Here is a 15,867-nt window from a genome sequence, read left to right on the forward strand (position 1 = left end):
TCATAACCATTACACTTGTTCATTTAATATAAGGAATGCACAAAGTGGTTGAGGTGAATCAGCTCATACAGAACCATACATACTGTATATGATAATAAAAAATCCATCTTCCCTCAGATAATAGTCTACTGAATATTTTACTTTTTTTTATTACTTTTTTATTACTTTGCAAAGCCAAACACAGAATTAGAAGTGATAACATCCTGCACTAATGCCGCCAAACCAGTGAAATTCATGCGATGACGCTTTTCTCCGTAATGTATCCTCGTCGCTGTTTTATTTGGTTTGGTCTTCAGTGTTTTGTCTTGGCATGAGAGCCATCGCAGTGAATCCCTGGCTACGTTCCCTCGGGAATTCTGGCCCACAGGGAGGCAACCCCAAGAGTGAGAACAAAGACAGTTTTTCAGAGAGATGATGAGGAATCTGTGGTGATGGTGTGTAATCAACCAATGTGGACTGGAGAACTTAAACAAAGCCTCGCTGCCTGGTAGATCTATAGGCTCCACGCATTAGTCTGAAAATGTTAAGACCTCAGTGGTAGCTTTTCTTTCTCCCTCATGACGCACAGCCATTCTGGGAAAAGTGTGCTGAAGATTCACCACTCAATGATCAACCACAAGAGTGTCAGTCAGCGTTTTGTGGTGTAAACCATAATCCATGATGTTTTGAAGACATACTTTTGTCTCTATTCCAGTCTGAATATATTTATATGGATGACGAGTGGGGCGTTTGCCCCAACCGTGACTCCCTTCAAACAGAAGGGCCTCATCAAAGAATATTTGGGCACACATTATGCTTACTGCAAGTTAATGTAGATAACTGATGCTGGGCCCAACATTGATCTGACTGATTGTTCAGTTTTACTTTTGCATTTGACATTGTGTGTGAAAAAACAATGACCTGCTGGTTTTGCAAGATCAACAATCCAGAGATCCCAAAAGTTGTTATTATTCACCATCTGATCCCCATGAATGTATGTACCGAATTTGAGGGTAATCCATCCAATAGCTTTGACACAAGTCACTACAAACTAGAAATGTCAACCGTGTGGTGGCGCCAAAGGAAAAGACAGTGGCTCAAAAATCTGACAGTGTTTTCAGATTCATCCGCTGAGGGTGATCAAGGACAATGAATTTCATGGCAATTAATAGTTGTTGAGATATTGTAGTCTAGCCCAAAGGATCTATAGTGAAAAAAAACATACTTAAATGCCTAAAACTGCCTGTGAAGTCCATATTTAGCCATGCCTATTATGTTTCTACCACATAAACACAAAACTGAAGCCTTTAGAAATCTCTGAATATTAATTGGGGACAGAAAATGCCCTGGAAGCGAATGTTTTTCCATCGTTGCTTTTCTCAATGACTAAATCATGAGGTCTCATTTTCTCCTCCACATGACTTTCCTCAAGATTCCCGTTAGTCCAATATTTGGCTAATGATCAGTGCATGAAAAACTGTTTCATAAACATGCTGTCAGTAAAGCAGTCTAAAGATAGAGACCCTCGTTATGAACAACATAACAAAGAGCATACTCATGGCCCAGTTCTGTTTTACAGCATCACACACTGGCGCCGACAGATAATCACATGCTGATAATGGTTGGCTGCTTCTTTTGTACCTCCTCTGCTGGTTATTGCCATGCTTGGTGAACATGTGAATCCAATGCGTAGCAGAGGTGTTTGTCACCATTTTGTTAGCACTGGGACAAGTGGAAAGTTAAGCTGAAGTAAACAAGACTTGAGGGCCAGTGTTATTGTCTGTTTAAATAGCTCAGAGGGTTTTTGGTAGTACACAACCAGTAAACCGCAGAAGAAGAAGGAATAAGACACTTCTGCAAAGTTTGTTGAAGTTTTCTTTCTGTGAGAGGCTCTGAGAGTTTGGATGAAACTGACCCCGGCCTTCTATGGGCTCTTAGTTTGTTCATACACTCTGATGTCCTGAATGCAATGATCAAAACAATGCATAAACATTTACCCTCAGCAAGTCTAGAACTGGCAGGTTGCAACAACAGTGGTGCAAAATCTGAATGTGACTTGGAAGCAATTATTCCTTTTGAGAAAAGATATGTAAGAAGAATTGTTGATGCCCTGGACATGGGATTTAAAAGGACATGTTTTTTGAGAGTAGTGTATAATGCAGAATATTTGCTTTTAACATGGTGACATATTTAGCACATTTAAAACTTAATTATTTACAGGTGTTGTTACAGTGTGTTGTCAGCGTAGTTTTGTTTTCCTTCACAATATATTACAATATATAAACCCCATACTGATTGTGTCACACACTGCAGAGTGCAATGTGTGTTGAAGAGGTCATAAATTACCCCTGGAGCCACCCCTTGTCTCTGTCAGGCTCTTTTCAAGAATGAAAGACAATCTACATTAGCTTCATCTTCACCAGATATGGAAAACTAACTCCAGATTCGGAGAAAAATGGATTCCTTATCTGTAAATGCTAACCTCGACTTAATGCTGCAGCCATTAATTATTGGGTAGAGCACACGGCACAGATGTGATGCATTCATCACACTTGCAGAAGAAGACTCTAAATTATGAAGTTTAGACAGGTTGTATAATAGACAGTGCCTACAGTACAATGATCTAATCACACAGATCAGTTCAGTTGGCCCATAGAGATCCATGTTATTTCATGAAATCTGGTCATAAATTCAGATCAAGAGAGGCTTACACTGGGGTGGGGTGGATGAACTGGTCAGAATACTGTAATCTGTGGGTCTGTTGTCTGCAGAGTTTAATCAGAAAATAATGCTTGCTATACTGGTGATGTCATCTTTTCTTTCTATTTACATTCATTATATTGTGATACCTGACACCCACGTATAGAAGCGCTTGCCATACCCATATCAACACGCTTTTTTAAGGATTTTGAAATATTTAAGATTTAAGATATCATACAGATATTAAGAAAATGTTGCTAATGTTGCCAGAAACATTATTTCTTTAAACTTTCTTTCTTTCTTTCTTTCTTTCTTTCTTTCTTTCTTTCTTTCTTTCTTTCTTTCTTTCTTTCTTTCTTTCTTTCTTTCTTTCTTTCTTAAAGAACAGTACATAAAAAGTCAGTCAGCACTTGCTTTTTGTTGAAGGATGTGTTATTACATATTCTATGTAGTAGCTGCAGCATTTGATCATGGAATCAGTCAGTTATGACAGCGATTAAAGGGCTCCTATATTACACAAATCCTCTGCAGCTGCAACTCTGTAAGTAAGGTTCATTGCCAGTCCCATGCCAGTAATGTGGGTTCTCATAGACCCAAATGGAATCAGCAACTCAATGAGTGCCCTGAGGCCACTTTTTCCATGTTACTGATGTCAGTGGGTTATCTGCACTTACGTTGGCACTGCCTGCATATGCCAAGACAAATGTCAGCCTGGGCCTCCATGCCCAAGTCCCAGCTTGAGGTCGTGAGTTTATTATACTAGACTTTGAAAATCCCTTTCTGTTGCCTTTTGCGCATGCTGCACCGTAGGGGCTCTGGGAAAGGTTTGGTTCCCAGACAGAAAAGGCAACGTTCAGTGGTTTTCTAGACTTGTTGGTGGCCTTTTCCCTAGAGGTTTGAACAGCTGAGCGGTTGCCGCTGCAAAGGAACTGCTCTAAATTTATTTAACAATTCCCACATTTGATCTCATTTTCCACAAACTGCGAAAGTCTCAAGAGCTTATGAATATGTGGGCCATTGTTGAATAAATCAGTATTCCTATTTAAGGCTGAGAGCGACTTGCGTTTAGGTTTACACATAAGGTCCAGACAGCTGTGATGAATGTATGTTAAATCTGCGTATGTCTGTGTAATTATGCATGATTTTGTACGAACAGCTTTCACTCTAAAGGAATGTTTCTCTAGCTGTATCTGGACTTCATTTGGCAAACACTGTTTCTCGTTAAGATAGTCATCCAGCATGTTATCATGGTATAAAACATAAACCAGAAGTGTTTCTTTTTTTCCATTCTGTAATTTATAGCCACTTATTAGGAAAGTTGTAGATGGCTGTATTTACAAGTGCAGCTATGTTTAAAATATGGTCCAGACAACCACTCTGAGGGGGAGAATAAAGAAAAAAAATGTTTCTGTCGCTACAAGAACCATAAATTATGTTTTTGGGAGTGGTGGTTGGACTTTGACGTCTGAGCAAACCAACTTACTCACTCGTGGTGGCATTGTCTCTTTGCGGTGAGTAGTAAGCAGTGACAGGAGATCAGACTGCTGACACAAGCGTGAAGCCATCCCGACAGGCCTGCTGACGCACATCAACTTCAAGGGCACAAATGGATGCTTCAGCCAAGATGTTTTGCTGAAACTCATTAGTTGTGTCTGACTGACAAACAGGCTTCAAAATACATAGAGAGAATTGTATTCCTCAGCAAATGTCCCACCATGTCTGTTTTTGTGACAGATTGATTCAGTCAAGAAGAAACAAGTTAGCTTAGACACATAACGAACAGCAGCAACAGTTTCTGATACGGGAATCATTTTCAAGGATGAAAAAGTTGAGGGGTTGAGATGAGCTGTGACAGAGCTGTGACAGAGGAACTGTTGATAGAAATTAGAGAAGCCCATAATCCACCTGAGGCCCATCTTTACAGTGTGTTACAGGTGCCCTGACATATAGTACATGTATCTGTCATACCTGTCAAACATGCTTTTCCCAGGACTTGGAAAAGACTAACAATCCTGACAAACAAACTTGAACTGGTTGAGTATGTCCCTCAAGACTTTGACCTCAACATACAGGAGAGAGTAGTAAGATAGAACAGCTTTTAGGCCATGGCAAATAAAGGAAGAAAAACTAAATATGTGCCTAACTGTTTTATTTACTAAACATACATTTAACTGCCAAAAGAGATTAACGGTATCAGTAGTGGAGGTTGGTTGAGATCAAGGAGGTCTATACATGGCCAAAAACTTATGTCCCTCATATTAACAAACACTGAACAATTAACATTTCAGATTCAAGCTGGAGAAGCAGTGGAATAAACAAAACATGGTTCAAAAGCCCCACCATATATATTAATCTCTGACTCACTGCTATAGAACACACAAAAAAACTAACTAATAATAACACATAGAGGAAATGAATCAGGTTTATGGCACTGACACAGGACATATGCAGCGATTGAGTCGTGGGCCGGCTCTTTAAGAAGACCAAGCTGAAGTCTCTCTAGAAGATCAAGAAAACACAGGACCGTATGATCCTGTCAACACCTTAAATTAACAGGGTTTGATAACAAAGCTTCCTTTTCTCTTTGGGTACATTTCAAGACTTCTGAAGTGTCACTTTGTTGAAGTAATGACACCAAGGTCTCTTTTTCGGTTTTTGTCGTGACCAGATAAGACATTCCAATATAAATCTTTTTGATCGCCGACGCTTGTTGGAGTCCCATTCAGTAAGGACAGTGTTAAATACAGGCCTACACACAGCATCCAAAAACACTAAAACGTATGTGTTTTAACATACAGAGGACCTGTGTTAAAGTTCATATTGGATGCCATGGGGTAGCCTACTCTACAATATCTGAGCCAGTCAGCTATCTGCCTGGGGTTGGATAAGCTTCTAGGGGCAAGAGGCAAGACTGTTTACAGTCAGATTTGCAACTTGAGACAAAAGAATGGAGTTGAGAGAAGACGTTTACTACCGAATTGTTTCACCAATTTACAAGCTAATTCTAAAGCAATAAAAAGCTAAATCTTCAGAAGATAGCCAGTGGGTTCTGAGAGTGCATTGTGTCCCATGCGCGCCGCCTCTCCACACTGACTGTTCATCTGAATTCAAGTGTGCTTGAATGTGGATGGTGAATACTATTTGGACTATAAATGGAAACAGAAACGCTTCTGATGCCTAAATCTTCTCCCATTGCCTAGAGATTCTCAATGTGAAGGCAGAATCGGTTTCTACGTTAGCCCAATTCTCTAACTATTCCATCAATCATTGGGCACATTAGTTGGGATATGAAAATGCACCATGCGTTCTAACCTTTTTGGTTTAAATTGTAACTATGCCTCCAACACTTAATGTTGTGGGTAGAAATCTTTAGCTGTAAAATACAGTTTTTTAAAAAGCCACCATTTAGTTGCTACGTACTTTGATGCACATATGATGAACGCATTTTTCTGCTCATGTCAACCCACTATTTCTCAGTTTTTCAACATCTGTCATCGTCTTCCTGCATTTGTCTTCCCACTGCTCCATGGCTGAAAGTCCTTCCAAGGAAAAAGAAAAACTTTTATTTTCTGGCAACTCCAGTAGTTTTATGGATTATGCTGTCCAGCATATGCCCAGTCACTGTACCGCATGTCATCACCTTCTGCTTCAGAACTAAATGAGTGACTGTGAAGTGATTATGTAACACAGGAACACACTGAAGTCATTAAACAATTTAGTGCGACTTTGTGCCGTCCAGATAACATTTCTTAATTTCCTCAAAGGTGATTCTGCATGTTTTTGTGTTCTCCTCTGTACTGTTCAAATGACCACTACCAGCCGTTTTTAATCATTACTATTATAGATACTTCTGCTGGTGCCACTGCAACCTCAGACCTTTATTACCAGTTTAAACAATAAAAATGTGACAGCAGATAATAAACATAGTTACAAGGCTGACATGAATTCAAAATAAATTATAAAGGAACATTATCCAGTACAAATACAGAAGTCATAAAACAAACACCGTTCCACCACATAAACATGACTATAAAATATGTTTGCAGATGAGACAGGGAAGATGACTCACTCCGACAGCCTAAGCTCCTGGATGGTCCCATGCCTTGAGGCCCACATGGAAAATATCTGATTGACAATTAATATTGGGCTTTTTGGAAAATTTTGTTCCACACAAGACAAGTTCAAGTCGAGTTCTGTGTTAGACAACTCGAAAACAAAAGCAGATGTACAGAAAGCAATTTTCTCAATATTTACCAATTTTTTAAATATTACTAACTTACTTGTTTCACTGAAGTAGTCTGATCATCCTTATACTAGCACAAAAATATGTCCCTTTAATATAGAATGACACTTGTGCTGTTTTTGTTATTTATAAAACTAACACCCTTGCAAAAGGTCAGACGCATGTTTACAGATTTGGGCCAAATGTAAGTTTACAAAGAAAGTGCCAGATAAGATGGTGAAGTGTACTGTAGCTGATTAAAATCTTGCTTTTCTTCTATTTTTCTTTTTGAGTGTCCAAGAATCATGGGTAGCGCCTGGCATTGCTGGGTGTTGAAAGGAGGCGGGTAGTCAATTCAGGTTGTACACTGTGCATGTTTGCTTAAGGACAGAGTTATCAGAGGTGAGCCAGATCCAAGGGTACTGTAGGCCATGTGATTCGCTGATGCTGAGAAAAGTTTACAGAAACTTTGACATAGCCAAATCGGAAATCATTTCATGTTCATTTAATTGCTACCCAACTGTTTAACATTGATTATAAACTTCTATGTGTTATCACTCCACACTAGGATTTCTAAGGAACAAACCTAAGGAACCAACTTAAATATTACGTGAGAGGACGACTAGTAGAAAGTCATTTTTATCTTTATCTCTCCCTACTTTGTAATGCTCATCAGTGTAACAAAAACGCCAACAACTCCACAGTCTGTATGACGCCACGTCTGTTCTCCAGCTGTATCTCCAATGAGCCCAGACCACAATGTTTTAATACTCGCTCTGTCATATCTGACATTCAAGGCATCCATTGCCAGTGACCAGATTGGAAGCTCTCTGAAACCATGATATACATTTACATGACGTGTTCATTTGGGGAAAACTAATGCACACATTGAAAGACTTATATACTCCAAAGGGCACATGCAAATCTTGTGAAGAAAAGATGATCTGTACCTTCCTTAAACGCTCCATTTATTGTGCAAAACCAGTGCGTTTCACAGTCGGCTTCTCTGCAGTGGAAAAACACAAACTGTGAGGGGTTGTGTTGAGGTTTGGTCCCACTGGAGTGCTCCTGAGTAAGCAGGTGCTCTCAGGGCTCTCCTCCAAAACCTCCTTAAAGTCTCCACTTGTTAAACTGTGCCACACTACTCTGGTGCTTTCTCTCCGTGCGTGTTTAACTCATTCATAAGTGGGGCAACAAGTCTGGCTAAGATTCAGCATTGTTCTTGGAGGGTATACAAGTAAGAAACTTAACATGTCTCTGCTCTAGAAAACACAGCTGTTCTTGCGTCCCCATGTCACCCCTCTCGGGTGAATTCCCGCGGCCAAACAAATCATGCAGGTCAACACAGCAGCAGTGGCCAGTTTATGCTCAACTGTGCTGAACAATTATTAGTTCAGAGCTCAGAGGCTACTCTGGTGAGCTCTGTGCCTTGTATGCTTTGTCAGGGATATCAGCATTGTATAATAAAATTCACTGCCTATAAACACCATTATAGGAGGATGCAATAGTAGTGACGCATAATCACAACACAATTGTATCAGTTTTATCATTGTTCACCTGCTGCGTATACATTTTACAATGCAATGATGTCAGGCGTAATAATTTCCTCCCGCTTTGACTGTAATTGTTGACACATGTGGTTGTTTATGGCTGTATTTATTGGTTCTTGTTTTTGTTGGTTTAACATGTGCTTTAGTTGCTCTGATTAATGCAGTTTTATTGCATTATGATAGACGATTTTCTTAAAAGTGCAGTGTGTAGCATTTGGCGTCATCTAGTGGTGAAGTTTCAGATGCAACCAACTGAGACCTCTCCTGTGTGCCAAGTGTGTTGGAGAAGTATGGTGGCGGATATGAAAATGTAAAATGCATATGTCTTTATGGCAGCTGTTTCTTTTAATTGCAGTTTCATGCTTTGGTAATACGTAATCCATAACCTAATCACGATCCATTCCAGGTTGTATTTAGATATAACAGCAAAGGGAGCTGAAAATGATGTAAAAAAGTACAAATGGTTGTGTACGGTCACCATTCTTAGTGGGGACATTTGACACTTAAACAACAGCCATTGTTTCATTTCAGATTCAATTTATGTAAACTGACAAATACCATCTGTTTGAAAGGAAATACTTAATGTTCATTGGACAGAGAATTCTGCCTTTGCTTCTTATTTTCTACATACAGTACAAGGAAAGCTGTCTGAAGGCAATGGGAAAATCCTGAAAATTGTATCAAAATGGAAACATTTACAGAATGTCCTTGTCTTTCTTTCCAGTCCAACCTGATGGTCTTTTGTTTCTCTAACCTTTACAAAGTACTTAATCCTTAACCTAACCAAACCTTAACCAGACGTTTATTTTTCAACAGTGATTTTTAACTTTCGACCTAGCGATAGGGACATCAGATGCTTCTATTTATGACATAATTTACTAGAGAAATGTAGCTTTCACCAGTGTAACTATTTAAGTTTTAACTTCATATACAACCTAGAAGGTCTGTGGTCAGGAAGGTCAGAGGTCACACCAGTATTTTTGTCTTCAAAGGTTATCTAAAATGATCTCTATTACCCTGTTGGGTCAACACAGCAACATGGATCATAGCAGTACACTACCACTAAAACTTGTCCTTCTCTTGTATTGTGGTGTCATTGGAACATAAAGACCGTTTGTTGTATACTATGGCCTGGAATGTCTTCTACATTTTTAAGAGCCTTGTGAAACTTTATATGCCTAAAGCAGAGACCTGGACATCTCATAAAAGGGTGCTTAAAAGTTTGCTTGTATGTTCAACATAAGTGGGCTTTGAAGCCATTTTATAAATTGGATTTGGACCACAGGGTTTGTGTAGCTTTAGTAAGGATCACTTTAGAAGTGAACTTTACAGTTCACTGATCTAAGAGTGGAATACTTTGAAGTAGTTGCACTGTAATCCCAGTTTTTGTGTGTGGCTCCGTTGCTTAAGTGGTACAAAATTTATTGGACAGTATTGCACACCTATTTTTCTGAGAGTTCTTGAAGCAGACATTCCTTTTGTTCTTGTCCCAGGTAAGTCTACAAGTCTGCAAGCAATAAGGAGTCATTCCAGGGTTTAATGCACCTCCTCTTTTGATTGGATTTACTTTCAAAATTGAAGGGTAAAGATTTGACCTTTTTTTTTTTCAAGAGGGTGATTTGTGGGATGTTGACAACAGAGCTTATCTTCCCCAATTTTCCCTGCCACAGCAGAAACTTGTTTCAAAAAGCAACTTCTTCTTCAAAGAGTTGTTTTTTTCTTTCTAGAATAATTAAACTAATTTGCCCACAGTTGAACATCCAGGCTCAAACTTGAAGTGCTACCTCTCCTCGCAGGCTCCCTGATTGAAATTCAGACCACGATGAAAGCTGCTCTCTACACAGCTATATTTAGGCGGAGCGGTTTCCAGTCATAAATCCATAACACAAAGAAGACCGTCTGTCTCGGCTACCTGAAAGGGCAGTGAAAACATCTGGATGGTGAACTTCACTGACCTGACTAGGCAGAAAGACACATACTGTCTTTTTTTACTGGCTAACAGACGTGTTCATTATGAACTTGTATGTCCTTTAGAAACTAGCTGTCTTGATAGGAGTTCGGAAAGCCAGAAAGGGGAAATAAATCCCTGATTGATCTGAACTGAACCTCTGTGTCCGTGCTTCATCAGATCTCATGTAAGCCATTTTTCCTTCTTTTATGGGTGACTGAAAAGAACATTGAAAGCAGTGGACTCATCTCAGTCACTCCTGAGGGTTTCAGTCTTGGCAGCTAAGCTCCGCTTTTTCGCTCTTACAGCTTTGATTTTTTTTTTTTTTTTTTTTTTAAATATTCACTTCTTGGTCTACGTGTCCCTCGTTTTAAGGCTGTAGCATGATAATTATTGATCCATTTCTTAAATATGTGTCACTTTAAGTGGCTCTGACATATTTTGATAACTAAAATATATTATTTTAGTAAGTTTTAGTTCATTAGACTGCATTTACATTAGACCAATTGGTTGATAGAAACGAAGCTTTTCTGCAAAGTCACTAAGTCAGTTCAGTCTAAGAAATAAAACCAAATTAAGCGCATATGCGGGATGCTTTGAATACTTTCCTTAGCCTGCTGCTCTCGTGACCTGGCCATTGGTTAAATGGATGAAAAGATGGATGGTAGGCAAAAGCAAATAATGTTCCACTTGAACAAATATTGAAGTCCTCCCTTCACTGTATATTTCATACAAGTAATATCTTACTCAGTAAGTACTATATTCTCAAATAGGGAAATGAGCCATGAAATAAAGTAAGTTTTATAGCCCCATTGTGTAAAGTTTAGAATCTCAGCAAAATAGCAACAAGGTGTACGCAGCTGCTGTCTGTGAAAAATGTTCCGTTGTTATTGTGAGCTGTGGGAGTGAGTCTGAACAAAGCTGCTTATTCTATTCTTAGTTTATTTAGAAAGTTGGTTTTCAAATAATCTATTCTGTTTACAATTCGTTTCTTCCATATGGTGCACATCATTGAGGTTCAGAAGTTCTTTCAGCTTATTTGTAAGATTACAAAACTTCGCCAGAGGCAAATTAGATTTTAACAACCCTCTGATTTGATGATGTCAGTGTTTCCCCCGCTCTCTCCACACAGTAAAATCCAATTAAAATGTGGTATAGCTAAGCCCTTCATGCCCTTTGGTAGAGAGGATCAAGCAGGTCTGTGGCCAGCATTCGGAGATGTGTAATAAATGTTCTCAATGCAGGTATCTGAGGAGCTCCTAGCTGTTTGGCAGTGTCCGGGTTTCAATCATTAATAACAGACAGCTAATATGAGGAGTTTGTGTGGTGTTGGGTAAAAGAACACCATCAGTACAGACAAGACCCCTGCCTCTGGACTCGTTAGACACCCAGGATGTGGAGGAAGACGACAGAGCGAGTGTTCATCTTGTAACACCGATCGCTGTGCTTTCTGCTGTGCTTGACAGATCAATAAGACTGGCAGCACAGCAGGCCTCTGTGAAGGAAACTGACATCCCAGTAGAATCACTGTTGAACCTCTTAATGGCGACAAACAGTGGAACCTGAGTATGATGAGGTTCCATTTGCAAGTTTCTCATGTTCCTGTTTGAGTGGTGGGTGAAAGCTCTGCTCTGTCATCTGGGGAGCTTTATTAAGCAAGAAAGCAACGACATGTTTGATACTAAAACTTAATTTACAGTAACCTTTGATCCAAAACAAACTTTTAGCCAATAATGAACAGTCCAAGACCAATTGAGTCCTACGATAGCGATTAACAGCCTCAGTCTGAGATGCTGACGGTTTGTCCTTAGTAAATATCTAGTTTGTTTTCATATTTGTTATTATAAATCTTTTTTCAATAGAACCCTGACTTGGCTTTAAATGTCATATCATGCTGTTTTTTTTGCAAAGTGAAAGAGAGGTATTTCCTGACTCATACATGTGTGTACAGAAGGAATGCTCATCATACACATGCTTCCAGTAGAGTTTTTGTTTCCAAATTTTACACAGGATGAAGTAGTAAAGAGATTTTACCTCTTCATCGTCCCTCTCTCCTGCTAACGGAGGTCAACACAGGTCTCTTAACCAAAATCTCAGAGTTGTGATGTAATAGCACATGGATCGGGAAGGTTAAGGACAACAAGTGGAGGAAGTTACAGCTCTGCTGCCTTTTGACTGTGAAATACAACTTTCCCTCTGTCGGGGTTGATATGAGTAAACAATGCATATCAACCATGATGGGATATATATGTCCTTTGGAAACACCTCAGGTACAGCACAGATGTTCGTCGAATCTTAGGTGTCATGACAGCCTGGAGCCTATATCAGCATGCAAGCACCTATGGTAAGACAAGTAAAACTCAATAACAAAGCTAATGAAAAAGGATGGCCATTCTCACATATGGATGTATTTTAAGAATATGGCCCCATGTCACGCACAGTCTTTTCAGCAACATGTTGAAGTTAACCATAAGTGGAAGAAGTTAAAAACTACGAAGTTCAATATTTTGTTGATGCTATAGATAAAAGGAGGTTGTCTTAACTCCTTTCCAAAGTTTCCTGCCACAGTATATTCACACTGCCACTACTCTCCATTTCACAAATACTGTAATGTACGACACAAAATATAAGTGCAGCGGTGCGGGTTATATTGTACTACATTGTAGCTTTACAGCTCATCTCGTTCTGATCTGTCCATGCTGTCTTCCACAGTGTCCCTTTACCACAGCAGTATGTCTTTCTTCCAATGAATGGAAACTGCCTGCTCTATATGAGCTAATGTTTTGTATGCGGCTGACAAGAGTGCAAGCCAAGCACATACTGTATATGCCAGTCAGTGAAATGTAAACTTCATACTTCACTCACATTACATCGAACCACTTAGCTTTATGGGATTATATAATGTAATATAACTTCTTTCTACATCAGAGATCCCTCGCTAATTAGGCTAAAAGTCACTGATCCGATACCGTCTCATGTGGAAATAGAACACGTCACTACTTGGCAAAAATATCTGTGATGCATGAGTATTTTTAAGAAAGCGTGAATGCTCAATCTTCAGAAAAGGGGATTAACCACCAATATGTTGTTTAGATTATACCCGGTGTTGTGGATATGGTTGCCATTGGCTTCAGGGGAGAATAGGGGATGAAGTTCTTTCTGTTTTTATTTTAGGGATTCAGCAATTAAGATTTGAAAACAAACAGGGTAGACAGAAGGAAATGGTTTCATTATGCAGAACCCACTTTTGTCATCAGGTAACATTGAGTCATCGCAGCCTCTCTGAGCTGATGTGCGTTTGTGCACCCTCACCCCTCGTCACATCGCTGTGACTTCTTGCTTGACAACTTTCTGGTCTTCAAGTTGGAACCTCAATCCACATCCAGTTTCTTTCTATCAAGGTTTCACTATTAAGATGGCTTCAGTGAGGTCCAAAGAGAATATCTAATGTTGTCTTTTTATTGATGCCACTTAGTGTTCTTTAAATCAAATTCGTCTTCACTATAGTGAATTGACTCTTACAATGATCAGCCAAACTTGGCCATGTTACTTGAAGTTTAACCATTTCTACATTCTGAGACGATAAAACCTTTGACCACATGATTGAAGGTCTTTATTTGCGAAGTAAAGTTTCCCCACAGCTGCCAAGAAATGTTTCTGAGCAGGCTTTGTGCACCCTCTGCTGACAATGTATGGACTGTTCACTTAAGACAATTCAAACACACTATAGATGGAATAGGAGTAAAAGATTTATGCTTAGTTGTAACTTCAGTTGTAGCTTTAACTTTTTATTTATAATTGTGCCTTTAGTGATAAATGTTATTAATTATGAGTTTCACATGTTCCAGTGGAAAATGAAACAAAGAAAATGTTCTTGTACCATTTTAGTTGAGGGAACAGTATTAGAAACAAATATGTATTAATAAATGAAGAATGATTATAGCATCAGTCTAGTAGGTCCAAGTTAACGAAACACAGCAGTAGTGGGTAACGTGTAACGTGTGTGTGGCTGTGTGTTTTATATGTTACTCTGTGTTTTGTCTCAAGCTCATAACACTCCTTCACTCCTTGGTTAAGTTGTTGCTCCTCTTGAGGTATTTCTTGGTGTGGACAGGTGCCTCTGGTATGCTGGGGGCACATTGGCAGCATCACCATGTCTGTACACCTCAGTGCCAGTCTGTGGTGGCAGCTGGAAAGCCACTTGAAAGAGCTGTGAAAGACCGTCCGAAATCAGCAATGGAATTTAGTACAAGAGGGTTCAGTGTCTATCAATACATTTCAATTTCATGGAAGCAGGTGAGACCCACTATTTACTACACTGAATAGATTTTTTATTTTGATGGTAGAACACAATTGGACTTGATCAGACTACTGTATGGAATAAAAACATCAACATTTTTAGTCACTGAAAAGTAGATGCTTCTTAAATATTCACTGTTCCAATGCATGCTCAAAACCAGTGTGATGTTTTTTTTTTTTGATTGCTCACATGTTGACATGTAATATATTGCGGAGGTGAAGTTTGGAGGTGAAGTTCTCGGCTCATTTTGCTGGTTTCGAGTTCAGGTCATCGCCTGAACGAGGAGAAGAAGCTGCAGCAAACCATAATGAGAGTGAGAGCTGATGAACAAACTGAACTTTATGTAAATGTTAGAGCTCAGTGCAGTTCAAAAGTTTAACAGTCTTATTTTAATAATATATGAAGTCCTTTACTTGCTAGTACATACTGCAGCAGTGTCTCCTACCTGTACACAGTCACTGTTCTGTATTCCTCCCTCTCCCAGGAGCTTTCCTCGCAGCAGGTTGTCCATTCCGGCTTCGCACAGCAGTTGTGTGTAGATAGTGGAGAGTCTCCAACATCTGCCAGGCCACACTCTGTAGGGGAGGCAGGAGCTCCCCCGCTGCTCACAGGTTGCTTCTTCTGGCAGAAGATGGACCTGAAAACACAGATGTCGAGGCATCTGAGGACTCTTCAAACCCAGACAGTCTGCAAGACAAAGGTAAGAGGACACACTGATGAAGAGAGCACACACTGCAAAGAAAAGGCTGTGAATGCACTTATGAAAAGTTTTATCATGGAATTGTTGACATTAACAGTGAGATACATAGAGGTGAATGAAATTAAAGAGTTGAGGTTTACATGTACTCTACCATAATTTTATATGACAACAAACATAGGTAGCCTCTAACATTTTGCAGGTGAAGAAGTTTGTGCATTTGACAATGTGTAGTTGTAAGGCACCTTTTTGTCCATAGAAGATGACAGCTGACAGGACAGCGTCCCAACTCATTACTACATTATCCCCCATCCAGCAACCCGTCTTTCTGTAGGCATGATTTCCCGAAGACTGTAAATTGTTATTTTTAAATCAAAAAAATTATTTTCAAGGCAAACCAATCATTTTTATTGATGAGGGAAAAAATTAAGGCAGCAGAATTCAGGCTCTCTTCTGATAGACTTTATGAAA

Source organism: Anoplopoma fimbria, chromosome 2, assembly GCF_027596085.1.
Source record: "Anoplopoma fimbria isolate UVic2021 breed Golden Eagle Sablefish chromosome 2, Afim_UVic_2022, whole genome shotgun sequence".
NCBI lineage: Eukaryota > Metazoa > Chordata > Actinopteri > Perciformes > Anoplopomatidae > Anoplopoma > Anoplopoma fimbria.